The 16,232-nt window shown below is 39.4% G+C and overlaps 1 long non-coding RNA gene across 2 annotated transcripts; it reads right to left on the reverse strand.

Moving 5' to 3' along the window:
* Positions 1-5,406: 5,406 nt before the first annotated feature.
* On the reverse strand, positions 5,407-9,589 carry LOC106019188 (uncharacterized). 2 transcript variants are annotated; one of them, XR_001193826.5, is made up of 4 exons: positions 9,406-9,589; positions 8,387-8,476; positions 7,139-7,226; positions 5,407-6,255 (listed from the first exon to the last, which is right to left on the reverse strand). It is a non-coding gene; the product is annotated as an uncharacterized lncRNA (long non-coding RNA). The 2 variants fall into 2 exon arrangements; XR_002405166.3 differs by lacking the exon at positions 8,387-8,476 and having other exon boundaries at positions 9,406-9,585.
* Positions 9,590-16,232: the final 6,643 nt, after the last annotated feature.

Genomic DNA, 16,232 nt, shown 5'->3' on the forward strand with positions numbered 1-16,232 from the left:
TGCTGCCATTCACCTTCAAAACAGAAACATAATTAGGTAAGTCCTGGGAAATTCAAACACATGTATTAGATATGTATGCTTATGAACATATAGAGAGTTACGGTAAGCCTAGGGAAGTCATTGCCATTTCATGTCAATTTTATGTAGGTTGTATATGTCTGTTTTACTCTGCTTTTCCCCCCAAATGATTGTTACCTTAGCAACTGCCAAGTCCTATACATACGCTTGCTCCAAGATGCAGAGCATAACTAAGTAAAGCACCGATGTTTAAGGAGTCTCCAGAAACACAGTGTAAATTGAGGATATTTAATTCTTATAAATATTCACCTACATAAAAGATTCATTTGTTCTTTTATGTTTTCTGAAACACCTTCTAATAGCAAGGCAATAGCTATAGCATCAGCTTTGTTGTTCTTCTTAAGGTTTCCTGATTCTTAGGGAAAAAAAAAAAAAAGCATTTCATTAGTAATAGGGGAGATGGATCACTGAGAAGTCACTGAGTGGTGTGCGTGCGTAGTGTTGGGATTGTTTTGAAATGGACAAGTGGGGGCTAAGGCTCAGTGTGCCAGAAGGTTTGCATTCACCAGTTGTGTCCATCTGAGATATGTTTTGATTCACACAGACTGTAACATATGGCATGGATGAGCAGGTTGCAATAAAACTCCAGTGAGTTTTGAACCTATTATTAACCCCTCAAATCTGATTTTTCTGGTGCAATTTGAAGATGAGTAGTTGGAAAACCAACTACCTTACTACCAATCTTTTGCTGTCTTGTCCTGCATACAACTGTTAACCATAAATGAGTGGTAACACTGCCTTTTATGTAGTAACTTAATATACGTACCTTTCATGCTTGTCATATTTGGTAACTCTTGGTCTCCCCACCCCCAGCATATACGTTGGGCAATCTTTTATCTAAAGAAATGCATGTCGGTAAGAGATGTCAGAGGAGCACATTTCAGTTTGTTCAAAGCAGCTTGTCAGAGAGGCCAGCCTTTATGCTTGTTTTCCAGTTGATTTCCTGAGATGCAATCAGACAAATGATTTACCCAAGGTCACCCAGCAAGTTATTGGCTACGCCAGGACTGTAGGATCCTGTGATGTTCCTGTTTCACAAGCTTTTGCTTTGTTTGCTTGTACCATTCGTGTGCCGAAGTCCCAGTACAGTGATCTTCAAACTGAACATTATTAATATCAAAGAATTGTTTTCTGTCCAGAGCCTTCATGTTTTTGTTTGTTTGTTTTATTTTTAAACTTCAAATGTCTTCCTAGATCTGCTTTTAGCCCAACACTTGACTGGAAAAAATCAATTCCTTCAGTTTAAATAACCTGGTGAATACACAGTGCCGGGGATATTTCTTAACTCATTTCATTCTAAATCCACCAGACAGCACTTCTGCGGGACATTATACCTGTAATACAAAGCATAAGCCACTTAGAAGAAATAGGTGTCAGGAAATTACACCAAGTGGAATGAGTTTAATTTGAAACTGATTTCAAATCAGATTTCCTATCCAGTGATGTAAAAGCATCAGCTTCGGTCAATTTTCTGGAAGTCACATAGCCACATCACTGGTCCTCCCGAGTAACCTCTTCTTGGGACTACTGCCAGTTTTACCTGCAGTAAAGGCTCGGGCACACAGGTAAATAAGGAAGCAGGAAAGTGTAAGGCTTTTAATTTTTAACCTGTTTGAGCCACAGTCATCCCATCTGATGCTAGCCAAGGGAGGGGAGAACAACATGAAGTGAAGGTAGAGGAGGAAGAAAAGCATTAACATTCAAAGCTTCACTGCCTTAACTTTCTCTTACAGATTGCTCTGTCATAGGCAAAAAGTCAAAATCAGCATTTTAATAAAGAGCGTTGTGAAGAATTTGTTCCCCTTTCCTGCAGGTGAAACAGAATTGAGTCCTCCATTTCCCACAGCATTGTGGCATTCCAACATGACGTTCAACCATAATTTTATTTTATTGAAAAATAGCTTCAAAGTTACGGCAATCCTGTTATATCTTATTCTCTTTCAATCTTCTGTCCCTGTTTTTTTGAAAATACATTTCATATCAAAATCCTTGGTGTGGTTAAAGATGTTAACAACATTTCATGGGCCTGCACGCTCCCTTCTCAGCAGAGTGTAAAGGAATCTGAATCCTCAGAGCTCAGTCCTCCAATGGGCTGGATGGGAATGCAGCCATTCTCATTAAAACGAATTAAAAAGAAAAAAAAAAAGAAAAAAAAAATAGAGTCTGATAGCACTGATGGGCTTCATTGCTGGTGACTGCAATGCATTTGGTCTGTTTGAGGTATGCCAGAAGGTGCCAGGAGGTGAAGTACCTGTGCAAGGACAGCAGGAGAGCTAAAGCCAGGAGAGAATAGAAGAGAAAGAATTGTGTATTTCATTACATGTGAGGAAAGAAGCAGAAAAAGTCTAGTTTCATGCCTTGTATTCAGAAAGTGAACAGAGGACTATAAACTGCAGCTGGAATTAATGCAAAAGGAGATGCCTAGCCACATTGTTTCACGGAAAAAAATGAAAGCTTTTTGTTTTGTTTTTTCTCAATTGGCAAAACCATGGCAGGAAAAAAAACATTATTTTTTTTTTGTCAGTTCTGACTGCAAGAGACCCTTAACGGTGTTAAATACAGAAATCCACATGCTATATTCTTTCCCCTTCTCCACTAATGGTCTCTAAAATACAGCTTTTCAAGCAAGAGGTAAAAGGCAGAAGCTGTACCCTAATATATAAACAGGCCACACCTGACTAAATTAGTGAGTTTTCTTGGGTAGATAATAGCAGGAGGTCAGGGTGCCATACTGAGGCAGTGATTAACCTTGCTAACAAACTAATTAGCCTGCTTATGCACCCTGTGTTGTTTCTCACTCCTCTACCTGATAAAGACATTTGAAAAATAATAATATTGCCATGGGACAGAAGAGCACTAATCCTCCTTAGCTTGCCAAGCTCCAGTTTGTTTGTAGTCCATCTCACTTAGATTTTCTTTTTATTCTGCCAGACACAAATAGTCTTGGATTTATTTTCTACCCTCAGTTTTTAGGTGCTTCTTGGAAATCAATAAGATGTAACGATTAAGAGAGAGGACTATAAGCTAGCAAATATCAGATATCTCAATGAGAAACTTCATAAGAAATTACTTAATATCTTTGGCTTTCACATTACAGTGAGAACAGCTTCCAGACTTACAGAACTATGTAAGGGTTAATATTTGCCAAACTTTTGAAAATATTTAAATATGGACTATGGGGAAGAATAAATTTGTGTTGCTATTAATGTAAAGAATGGATGAACTAAGCACTGTGACAGTAGCACTGTGTTAGCAGAATGATTTGAATACATATGACTATAATGTATATTTATTTAAAGTGTTTTTAAAAGGTAGCTGCTAGCTCCTGAAATGAAAGGTGCTGGCTGGTCTTAAGTCATTATTATCATCACTAAAGAACTTCTTGTAGCATGCTGTGCTTCTGGAGGGGCACACAGAGGCTAAATATTCTAGTTTGTAGAGTCTGTGTTAGGCTGAAGTGAGAGAAGTGCAGGTGCTTTCTCTTCGTGCTAGAACTATGAAGCATCCTGGTGCAAATAGAGCAGCTGTCATCTGGGGGGGGGGGGCTTTTTGTGGAAACAGGCTCCGTGCAATAATCTGTGGATTCAGTGATCTCAGGCACTCACATGAGTTCTTCTTCCAGAGGAATGGAAGTAGAACTTCCCGGTGCTGTAATCAGGACTTTTCTGTAACCCCCCTTTAGGGTCATCACAGTTTATGTCAGTAGCAACACAGAAGAAAAGAGATGAAAGGAAAACAAGATTTAGCTTAAGCCCAAAATAGAAATCAATCCAGATTCAGCTGTTGTAAATGAAGCCTTTCTTTCAGGTTGGGAGAAGCCCACACCCTCCTCTTGTCCCACAGCTAAGGCTTCATTGAGGGCTTAAGGTGCAAAAGAGGCATCTTGAGGCCAGCTTCCCTCCCATTCCCCTTCCAGCTTAGCATGCACCCAGCAGTTGTGCTGTCATTCACCAGTGCCATAGGATGACGATTAACAACTCTCTGCAGTAACCTGAGTTGATGCTACTTCTGAACTGCGGTCCTTTGTGCAGCCAAAATGCAATAAGACAACCATTTCAAGTAGTGAAAGCGCAGAGATAAAACTTTGTATTTCTAAAGTGTCAGAAGAGCTGGACAGTAATTGAGAGGCTCTTGGGAAAGCAAAGCATCCCAAAAGTCCTCTTTGCAACCAAAGGGGCACAGGCTCAGCAGCAGCCGTGCTGTCTTGGCAGGGAGAAGCCTGCCAACCCGGCATTCATAACAGCGAGTTCAGCACTGGCCAAACGGGCTGTCAGAGCAGCGCTAACGCAAGTCTGGATTAAAAACTTAGAAGGAATACAAAGACTTACGGGCTTTCCCCAGAGCCCATCTTTCCAAGGGAAAGACAGGCTTAAGCTGGTTTTAGGATGGTGATGATGTCATGTCTCATGTCAGACATGACTCCAGCATCTAAGCTTTTTTATACCATGTTTGCAGACTTTTATTTTTCACTTTCTGTTAACATACTGGAAGAGAAAAACAAAGCAGAAACAAACAACCAAGCAGTAAATACATGAGGAAGAAAAAAAAAATAAAGGAGTAAGGAAAGAAGAGCTCAAGTATGGATGGGAATAATGCCACAGTGGGATTTATTAGCTGAGTCTGCTGACATTGGTTTTCTCTTTCTGCAACAATTGGTTTTCTCTTCCTCTGTAAACCCTTGACTGAAGAAGGCACCTCAGGTGATCTTCCAAGTCTTTGCCTGAGCAAGGCATCAGGCTGGAGGTGTAAAGGTTCCGGAGGGCATGAAGCCCGCACCACTGGAAGCAGTGAGGATTATCCATTACATCGGGCCAGGCAGGCAAACACAGCTCCTCCTCTCCAGGGCTATTTGCTGCGGCTCCTACACGTCTGCCTCCACTTCTGGCCACGAGAGCCCTGGGCATTAGGGAGCCGGCACAAGCTGCTCGTGGACATGGAGTCAAAGTGGGGGCGGCGCTGGCATCCTAAGGAGGATATGCTTCAAAAGGAAGGGGAGAGAGAGAGGAGTACAGGAGTTATCTGCTCCAACGACTGCAGCAGGGATGGAAACAAGCAACAACTAACATCTTAATGTATTCTAAGGCACTACTGCATGGCGATACCATCAAGTGTACAGCATGTGAGGCTAAAACAAAGCTATGTAAAATTACCAACATCCATATGACGTGAGGGCATGATGATAGGTCTTTACCCTCTGGCCAGTTCATACACGTTTACCAAGGCAAGATCTCACCCAGGTCAATATGTGGCAGTCAGGCACTCAAGGACTCACAATTTCTTCACATAAGACCTTCCTTTAAATATCATCCAAACACAGACCACATAAAGCTAAGTTATGAGAGCCCTTGGGGAATCTTATTATCCTCTGAGCTAGAAAACTATCATTTCTATCCTATTCTTAAGAATAATAGGAAACCTTATTTCCTAGCAGCTGCTGGAACTGTAGGGAGATGCAGTGGCTTTTGGTCTAGGGTTATTCTTACATCAATCATAGTTTCTCTGAGAAAAACAAGGTGAGGCCAGTCCTGCCAGTAGTCTGTTCTGGAAAAGGCCCTCTCTCCTCCTTATCTTTGACCAGCCTTTGCAGTTTTGAGCTATCTGCTTCTGGCTAATAATTCTGAACAAAATTACTTCAGCATTTGCAATACGATAAGCATTGATCAGCAAGCGATGGAAAGTCGCCTGTATCTTTTCTGGCACTACAAGATGGAATCTGACTTACATGTATGTGATGTCTTCCCAAACGGTTAGTTCTAATCTGCCTACCTCTAAACATCACTTATTCATGTATTTCATACAAATATGTTTATTACATTTAGGGGAGGAAAAATCTTCCCTATGAGCATTTCCATAATCAGATGGGATGCTGAGAGGTACCCGGAATGCTTAACAATTTATGTATGTTTAAGGGTACTCAATTACATCATGCACTGCAAAATTAACAATGCTTATAACCAAAATATTTATCACAAGAGCACTGAAATATTTTCCTGGTTGAACAGATATGATGGCTGTTGTAATGGCAAAGCATAAATGGTTCTGAACATCTTGATGTGGCAGACTGAGAAGCTGCAATATTTCTCATTTTGTACATTGATAAACAGAGCTACATTATGAACACTTCTCCTGATGGAAGAGATTTGTTTCCAGTCAGACTGCTGCCTCCATCACCTTAGTCTGAAAAAAAATAAAATAAAAAAATGTTCTCAGGTAAGCCTGAAAGCCTTCAAGATAAAAGCCAGCAAGATGAATGAGCACAGAAAAACCACCATAGAATGTGCGTTTACTTTTCAGTAGTTCAAAATGGGATTGAATCCTTGCCCTGAATATCTCGAGATGACCATGAAAAGAGTAAAAGGGAGATTAGAAATGCAGATTTTTTTTATTATTATTATTTGCATCTGAATGATTCAGATGGCTTCTTTCCTAATGAGAGATTCTTGGAAGAGGAACAATTGCTCTTTCTCTGTAACACATTTTTTCTGATACATGTCGCGCCCTGCATTCAAGAGCCACCAAAAAATTCTGAAAAGCATGCAGGTTTCTCTGTGCTGCCTCATGTTTGGTTTTCCTTTTAGGCTTTATAGATCTCTTGTAAGCATTGCTCCTGGGAGTAAGTCAAGCAGTTTAAAGAATCCAAAGAAACATGACTGTCAAGAAAAGATTACTAAGAAAAGCAATGAGAGATACAGAACGCCCCTGTGATATTGCAGCCCAGAGCCCAGGGTGGAGGTCACTTTGCCATTTTGTTTGCTGCAACTGTCTGTGAGGACATGGGAGGAAAGGAAAAAGAGATTTGGAAAACCCCAGACAATATTTAGGAAGGTGGCAATATATAAAAAAAAGTGTATATAGAAATAACTGGCTGTAGGATGGAAGTCTAACATGTACCTGAGCAAGGCTTCAAAGGAAGGCCATGTGAGATGAGAGGACATCAGTGCTGGAGCACTTGTTGGTTTTTTGGAAATTGAAAGCATTCAATGGGAATGCCATGAGCTGGGAGGAAATGTCTACATTTGAGATACATGATCACAGTCTGGAAATGTTATAGAAGTCTAACCTTCAGAAACTTGGTGCAGGACACTGAAACTGGTCTCCTCAGGACAAATCAGTGGTACATTTCTTCTAGGATATTTTACGTGGGTTAGCTGGAAAATGACAAGATATAAATCTCTTGAAGACAACCATTAGAGATAATTGAGAAATAGATGATACAAGGAATGATGAACTCACTAGCTGATACTGAATTCACATTCATCTGTCTCATCAAGATCTATAATTATACAAAATTACAAATTAAGTGTACTTTCATTAGGCTCACGTAAAAGGAAATGGCTTTTCTAATGATACGAGTAAATCTGCACTGGAGGCCCCTCAGTACCTGAGCCAAATCTTTTCTGGCAGCTTAAAAGGGGCCCCTTTACCTTTGAAAGGTGAACTGGAAGATCTGAACCCCACACTAAATTTGAAAGTACATTAAGCAGAACTAATTACACTGAATCCTCCCCATAGCCTATCTCATGTTTTCTCTCTGCCTCCAGGGCTCCTGTGTCTCATTTGTGAAGTAAATTAAGGCCATTGTTCTGGGATAAGCCACTTGTTTAAGCTCTTGAGCTCAGTCTTGGGTAAAAAAGTGGAACACTAAAATCTAAATAAATAAACAGAGTTATTTTGTCTCTGCTTTTGCATAATAATCTTATCATTCTCTATCAAACACTTTTCTTTCTTCTATCCCCAGAAGTCTCATAGTGTTCAGTCAAACAATATAAAGTATGTTCAGAGAAGAGTTCAGAGAGAATTCCATGATTCTGTGAAGAGTAAAAGAAAGAAACAAAAAATGTTCCTCTGAAATATTGCCTGATACTTCTCTGAATTGCCTGGGTTCTTCTCTTGGTGTGAAATGCAGGCACACACCTGGATGTAAAGCTTGAGGCCAAATCCACCGAAACTTGGAGTAAACTTTTAACACAGCAGAAAAATTATTGCAGTGAGTTTATGTTTCTATTGCTTAATGCTAAGCAGTCTGCGAAATACCTGCCTGTAGTGAACCACTGTATAGGACAGGCCCCACAGCTGGGCAATGTTTCATTGCCATATTTGTGTTATCTTAATGCTTAATGGTGGAACAAGGTAGCCCTCTTCAAATCATCTGGAAATATTTTACTTTGTTTTCCTTGGTTTTACAAGTAAGTCAAAAACAACTTTAGGAAAGTTTTAATGTTGCAGAAGTAAATCTAAAAAGTGCCAGAATTAATGAAAGCAACATCAACTTCAGAGCCTTGCCCACCTGCATTAAGAAAATCATTACCTTGCATAACTCAGGAAACTGCGTTCATGGAGAATTATGCAGTGGGACAGAGAGCTGCATCTTGCAGCTGTATGCAATGTGTGAAGAGAGCTGCGAAAAAAAATGTATGAGTAATATGAGTGATGAGATTATTAAAGTAGTGTTTTGAAAGCTGGGAATTTAAGGGATTGTAGTTTTGCCACTGGCTTCACTGGAGTCAGGATTTCATCCAAGAAATCTAAGTCAATTAAAATACGCTGAGCCATTATGCCAATGAGATAACTGTAGAGTTAAAAGAATGACACATTTGATCAGATGTAATGTGCACTCATATATAAGGAAAAGTGTGCTTCCTTAGATATCTTAACTGTAGGCTTCAATGATAAAAAAAAAAAAAAAAAAAAAAAAAAAAAAAAGGAAGAGGACATTTATAAAGCCATAATGTCACTAATTTTTGATTCTTGATATCTCCTGCTCAGCTTTAAAATACCATACTTTCCTATGGAATTTACCCTGAAATAAAACAAATACCATAGCTGCAGAATCCTTTACTACACAGAGATATCGCGTAGGCAAGCAAGGGTCTCTCAAAGGTTGGTAAAATCAAATATGTATCGGACATCAGTCTAATTCCATTAAAATAGAGTTTTAGAAAAGATGACTTAAAAATAATCCCTTCTTGCCAGAAAATTCCCTTTTGCCACATCCTCCTCGGGTTGCATCATGCAGCTCATTTTCTTCCTGTAATCCTACCGGTCTCCTGTGTACTGCAGTTAAACAAAATGGAGGATTATGAAAGCAAGGAGCTAAAACCAAATAGGCAATTTGCAAATATGAACCGAATCGGGGAAGGTATTGGATATAAATATTGCTTCAGCTGAGGAAATATTAATTTTCTCTGTTTTCTAAAAGAAGAGAAACACCATGAAGGAAAGCAAAATCAAGGTGTGAAAGGACAAAGGAAGGAGAGGAGTGTGCCCTCTTACTCCTCATGCAGAACATAAGGAATATTGTCAATATTTAAAACCTCTTTTACTTACTGCTACGAACAGAATGCTATCAGCAGTCAATCTGGAAACAAGGCTTTTCAATTTTCAGCACAAACTCTAGATTTTTCCCTTCCTAAGTGCCAAAAACAGTCTGTGTAAATATGCCTTGCTCTCAGCAGTTTGCAGATGAGCAGCAGGCAGCTTCTGGTTTCTGCACGCTGTACCTGAGAAGCCCATCACTTATTAACAGCTCTGTTGACGAAGTCACCTGGAGCCCCCTTCATTGCTTTAAATCTAGATTTACCCCATGGTACCTCTAATTGATCCAAACGTGGGTTCTGTGCCTTTCCCAAGAATCCGTATTAGGGCTTACATTTTTGTAGCCATTCCTCAGCATACCAGCCTTTATGTAGTTAGAAAACCTAACTGTAGGCTTCAAAAGGCGTGTTTTAATTCCTCAGAATATTACAGAAGAGGAATCTTTCATAAACTTTGTTGTCCCCTACTCTGCCAGTGAGTTTGCCCCACATGGATAGCAAGGACAGAGCACTCTGAGAAGGATTTGTCAGCTCTTTGGTTTGCCTTTTTTTTTGTACCCAAACCTTCAGCAATCCAATGAGTATTTTTAGGCAGCTCTTTATCATTTAAGAAAAGATTGCAGTGCAGTTTTATGACTAAACACGTTCATTTAAGTGTTGGCAAACTGTCCAGATTAAGTGTTCATTTCATACATGTATTATTCTTGGGATCAATACTTGGATGGCTAATTTGTTGTTACACAGTCTGTTCTGTATTGTCTTATTCCATGCCAGGCCTTTATAAATAGAAATAGTAACTCAGAAAGGGAAAATGCTATAGACAAGTGGGCATAAGAAATGAATATTACTTTCCCATATTCTCTAAGAAAACTATGTATATATGCATATATACACAGAGCCCATTCTTCTAGAGATCTGGCCTTTTTCCTTACAGAGAGAGAAAAATGTGAACCAGTGCTGGTTGTTGGCAGCCTTTATGCTCACTGTTGCATTATCTGTTCCTTCTAATGGCCAAACTGCAAGTTAGTTTGTAAGGTTAAAGCTAACCTTTCATCCTGTTTTGTGGAGAATAGATGAAATTTAGTTTTCTTCATAGTAGAGCAGCTGACTAGTTTTGCTTGCCTGACTAAGTCATGTAATCTCTCTGAATTCTGTTTTTCTCAGTTTTAAAATAGGCATAAGTACCACCTGGTGTTTTTCTGCAAGTGTTTTAGTCCAACATCCCAACAGTTTAAGGTCGAGAAGAACAGGCTTAAATGATTTGATGGGTTGGGGAGTTGCATTGTTATTCAAATTCTGCTCTTCTGCCCTGAAATGGAAATTTGCAGAAATTAAATACAATTTCTGTTCTGAAATAACTGATAATGATGACAATGGAAAATTTCTCTCTTCAGTGGCTTGTTTCTCCATGTTACTGTAGTTGCCATCATGTCTTTAAGCAGTTGCAACCCTGGTTTCAGTGCTCCCTACCAGCCATGTGAGGTTACATGGCAATGCAGATGCAGTTGCTCTCTTTCTCCTTTCCTCTCCCAGACGTGTTTTTCTATGCAAGTTCTTGTTCACATATGTTGCAGCAGAGCAATATAGCAGGTTGGTGGAAGAAGGAGGCATGGGGACCAAAGACTTATGAGACACATGGACCCTGCATGTAGCATTTCTGACCAGGGTCAGGACAGGAGGGATGTCACTCATCCTCCACCTCACCTGGCATGCTAGGTGGTTAGCTGTCAATGCATCATAGTCTATGAAATCATTTCAGTAAAACAGGGACCAGCTCCAACCTGTGCTTAGAACTTAAGTGAAATTTGAATTGAGTCTTGCCTGAGGATTTTATGTGTCTGTCTGATACTTCAGCTGATTAAGAAAATAATAATAATTATAATTCGACCTATAAAAAGTGTTACTTTTACATTTCTCAATTTTCCCTCTAACATTTTTTTTTCCTTCATTCAATCTCCTCCTACTTCAGGGACATTCCACTGCCAAGGAGTGAAGAAAAAGGTCAGGGCTGAGTAGGAAATATATTCTCTGGGTGAATCAACTAAGCACTGAAATATTCTTAGCTTTTCCAGAGGTTTTAATTGCAGTGATTAGAAATTTGCCTAATTCTCCAGGTTTACTTCTCCCTGTCACTGTGTCAGAAACCATACTCTTACTCTACTGTTTGTCTTTCTTGTTTAAATCATAGTGTCTTAAGTGAGGAAATGCTTGCTGTGTATGTATGTACAATGTAAATTTCAGCTCGGTTTGTGGGTGTTGGATGTATGCATATTTAGGTTCAACTGGTTGCAGAGAAGTGAGTGTGCAAGCGTTTGTTTTAAATGAGCTATTTTGCTTTGAAATCAAGCTCAAACTTCCAAAAGGATCATATTTAACTGACAGTTAATTTCCAAATAGGCTATATTGAATAACACTAAAAACAAAAAGAAGAACAAAAGTTCTGGAGATCCCAGGTCACTGAGAAACTGTTTTTCAGGTCTTCCCTTCTGCTTATTCATCCAACTGGTATTGAGATTTATATAGTGTTGGATTGGGACAAGAAAGCACATTGATCCACTTGTACATGCATCAGGTAAGACTGCCAAGCACAGTTAAATCCTTCACTCTGTCTTTTAAAGTCAACCTCAAACAGAGCACCAGGCAAAGTACCAGTTGCATTTCTTCAGTCAACCAATACCACATTTCATTCTCTCTTCTGGACCTGATGCCTTGTATTTAAGAGATTTTTGCTCCCTTAGTCTGCTCTCGTTGCCAGCAGCAAATAGCTCTTCCTTTGTTGTTCTCCAAATGCATTGAATTCCAGAGTTTTATAACCCAGTGCATGAAGCATTGCCAGCACCTGGGCATTGTGCATCTGCAAGGCACACACAGAAGACTGTAATCTTGCAGGTTTTTGCATATGCCTAGGTGACTGCCTAAAACCACAAAATCATAATAGCATCATAATAATAGTATGGTGACTACAGGGAGGTGTTGCAGTTGTAATGTTCTGTGTGACATCGTAAAGTTTGGTGACCAACACCTATTTTGTTCCCAAGGTTTTATATAAGAAGATAAACTAATGATCTGACTAAAGATATGAGATGCTACCAGTGTTATTTCAGGTGAAGCCAAGTACTTGCTTGCTGTGTTTGCAGTTACCATATTTGTCTCTAGCAATATGAAAGGCAGAAGGATTTACATTTACTTAATATTTATGGAGAATTCTGAATTAAGGTTTTGTTTACTGTCTGAATGTTTTATTGTCACATATGTGGACAGAGATAGATTTAGAAGATTTTTCAAAATGTGGGTTTCTTGAGAATCATTTAGCAAATTCCTAGAGAAAATGTCAAGATACAGAAACTGAAGGACTGTGGCAGCTGGAAAACTAAAGAAGTTTTAGTCTGTGGTTAGAAAGCCAAGAAATCAATCACAATTGTTAAAAGTTGCTGCAAGAAAGCACCGCATACGACAAAGGAAAGGGCACACTCAGAATACATCACAGAAAAAAAAAATGAGCAGAACGTCTCAGGGAGGATGTGATGTTCTCCAATTCTTATTCTGCTGCAGAGTAGGAACAAAGCAATGACAAATGGGAAGCATTTAGGTAACCTCAAGCATGCACAAGGAAATGTAAAAAGAGAATTAAAAAAATAAATAAGACGCATATCACAATTAGAGCTAAACAAATGACAAAATAAAGTTACATATCATGATAATAAAGTGCCTTTTGAGATGGCATGACCCTTAGGTATAAAATTGGAAGACGCTAAGATATTTCACTACTTTCAGACCAGCCAGTAATGATGAAGAAAATCACCCCCATGAGAAAAGAAGGAAAAAATAAATGGGAAAGAGAAGCAAGAAATTAAATTTCATCTTTCTCATGAAAGGCTTTTCATATTTAGATGTATGTCTCAGCTTCTCCCAAGTGATCACAGCAAAATTCCTCCTCTGTAGGTCTGACTACTTTTCTGCCAGATGGAGCACTGCACTCCCTCAGCTGGATTTCTGCAGAGAAGTGACATCCAGTGACTTTTCCCCCCTTCTCTTCAGTGAATTTGATCCATCTAGGCAGCCTACCTGTTGTGGCTTTTCAGGAGCAGTCCCTTTTTACACAGCTGATGTTCCTTGTTTCAGACAAATGCTGATCAATACACCTACGTACTGGTTCCTTCTTTTGATGCATCCTCTTGTGTGGACTGACATACTGCTGCAGTAGTGTTGTTCCTTCTCATTCCCTCTGTTCAAGTGCTAGCTATCGTCCGCACACCTTTCTGAGACTTCCCATATTGAGCACTCAGGATTATGCAGGGTGTTTGGAACAGGTATTTCTGCCACGGGTTGCAAGGATGAGTGTTGTTGGTTCATTTCCCAGCCATACGCTATGATTTATTTTGTAAGAAGGATTTTAAGGAATTCAAGAGGGATCTAACAGCTAAAGTGATGAGACAGGGTGATGACACAGAAGTCATTTGAGAAGATTAAAAATGCAATACAAACTGTAACAAAACGAGTCATAGCTAATCTGTTTTTTTCAGTGAATGAAGTCCCATCGTGGTAAGTGATTCAGCAAAGATGTCAGCCCCATGTGGCGGGGGGCACGCAACTGTACCGCCATGACCATTGACTGTATATGCTCATTCATTTCAGTGAAGGATTCTTCGATGAAGGAACCAAATAGTGACTACCAAATTCAACTCTCGTCTTCTTCCCTGCAAATAAACATATGGCAGCAGAGCTAGAAAGCCTTGAGGAATGATTACTAGACTAGTGCAGGAATTTGTGCAGGGAAATTCATGTGGCACTCTCTTAAGTGACTGGCATCAACATGTTCTACTGCTTCAGTAAGACCATGCATGTGAAGTGTCATAGAAAATAGGTGTGCAGGTCGGTTAGTATGGATTTCCTATCATTGCAAATAGAAAACCTATTTAGACAGCTGGAGGAGTGGCCTCATTTAAGTTTCCACATTTTTATCTAACTCTGGTTACCTAGATTATTTGTTTGGAGAACACTGATAAGAGCAATCCCTTCAACATGCACAGTCACTGGGACAGTGAGTTAAGGGATTGGATCTTTAAATTAAGATGATATGTCTTTCTTTCAATTGTGGGAAAACGTTACCAAGCTACAAAATTTCACCCAGAATTTTTTACATTTAAATTGAACTTAGTAGCCGTAAACTTTTGACATTTATAAGAGGGAGAGAATTTTAAAAGCCAATTTAATGTGGATGGTAGTGAAAATATCCGCATGTGCATATTCTTACCCTAACACATTACAGATGTGGACATACAAAGAAATCAATAGATTTCAATCAACCTATCTTAGTACATTGTATTCCTTGCCTTAAGACAGTAGTAAGGCAAGCACATCGATGAAGTTTCTTAAAAAGATTGTCTTTGTATCTGAATAAGAACAAAGAGCAGCCCAGCTTTGTACTGCTCAGATGGCATTCCTTTAAGTTTCTTAATTTTTGAAGTATCGATACATGGTAAGTTAACTCAATAAAATCTCAAGGCAGTAACGAATGCCTTGATTCAAACTGAGTTGAAATCAATGATAAATTCAATGAAATCAAGGTAACCTCAATGGAATTTCAATCAGGTCCAAAATTCTGGCGAGCAGTGGCTGCTGGACAAACTGCTGAACTGCACCATCCTTACGCTGACTTAATTCATCAGACTCAAACCACACGTATGGACGTACACCTAGAGGACTGTAATTTTGTTTTAACTACAACTGGTTAGAAAACAAGGGGAAAGCCCTTCCTAAGCTCAGACTTCCGTTGTCCTAAATCACTCTGTGACCCGAACCAAATGGCAGTCAGGGGATCCACTTCACAGCTGCCCCACTGGTCTGCAGCAAGCCGTTCATGTGGAAACAGCCCAGGCGTCCCATTCTGTCTCTGGGCAGTGTCATTATTTGCCACTTTGAATAAATAACAGAAATGGGACATTTTGGTGCAAATGAGAGTTTTGAGCATCTCTGTGGAACAACAAAAGGAAAAAAGTTAAAGCAACCCAGAAGGAAATGACAGAGAATCTGCTTAGAAACCGCACTAGGAGGTTTCGCATTATTGAATAGAACTGAAATTACCAGAGTAAAATAACCCAGAAAGAACCAACCCTAAAATTCCCCGCATGTCACGCCTCAAAGCAACACAAATGGCAGTGCTCACAGTAGCTGAAATCTTTGCTGTGTTCCAGTCCTCATTTTTTTCTCATTAATCCCAAAGGAACAGCATGGGGCTGAGTTGTAGAAATCCTTATTTTCACCAGCATTAGTGAGATCAAGATCTTGCAAATGAGGGAAATCTGACATTTGGAGTTTTCCAAAGAGCAGGCAGTTAGCTGGTGCCGTGTGATAGCTTCTATGTATGTGTGGTTAATGACTGGTGGAGAATGATTACAATGGGGGAGCAGAAATAAACATGGATACTATAGCAATAAGTAAGAGCTGATATAAATCAATGGCATTTTATTGATTTCAGTTCTGCTGGCCTGACTTAAATCAAGTACAAATTTGGCCCTAGGGCCTTGCACAAAAATCACTGAGTCTGAATCCTGCTGTCTTGACTCAGACAAATTTTTCCTAAATTTCAGCGAGAGTCACGGTTGAACAAGGATTTCAGGATTCTGCCATCGCATAATACAAAAAGAAATCTCTCTCATCAGCAGTTCATTTAGTTTTGAAATGTATCTAAACGTTTTATGGAAATTATCTGCTTTAAAATAATTTCCATTGGGTTTTTAGTGCTGAGGCATTTTCCACTCTTCATATCTTCAAAAATGTAAGTCACATTCCCCACTTAGAAAAAATCAGAAGCACATTAAAAAAAGGCTTTTTAAATTA

The sequence above is a fragment of the Anas platyrhynchos genome, chromosome 6 (genome assembly GCF_047663525.1).
Source record: "Anas platyrhynchos isolate ZD024472 breed Pekin duck chromosome 6, IASCAAS_PekinDuck_T2T, whole genome shotgun sequence".
NCBI lineage: Eukaryota > Metazoa > Chordata > Aves > Anseriformes > Anatidae > Anas > Anas platyrhynchos.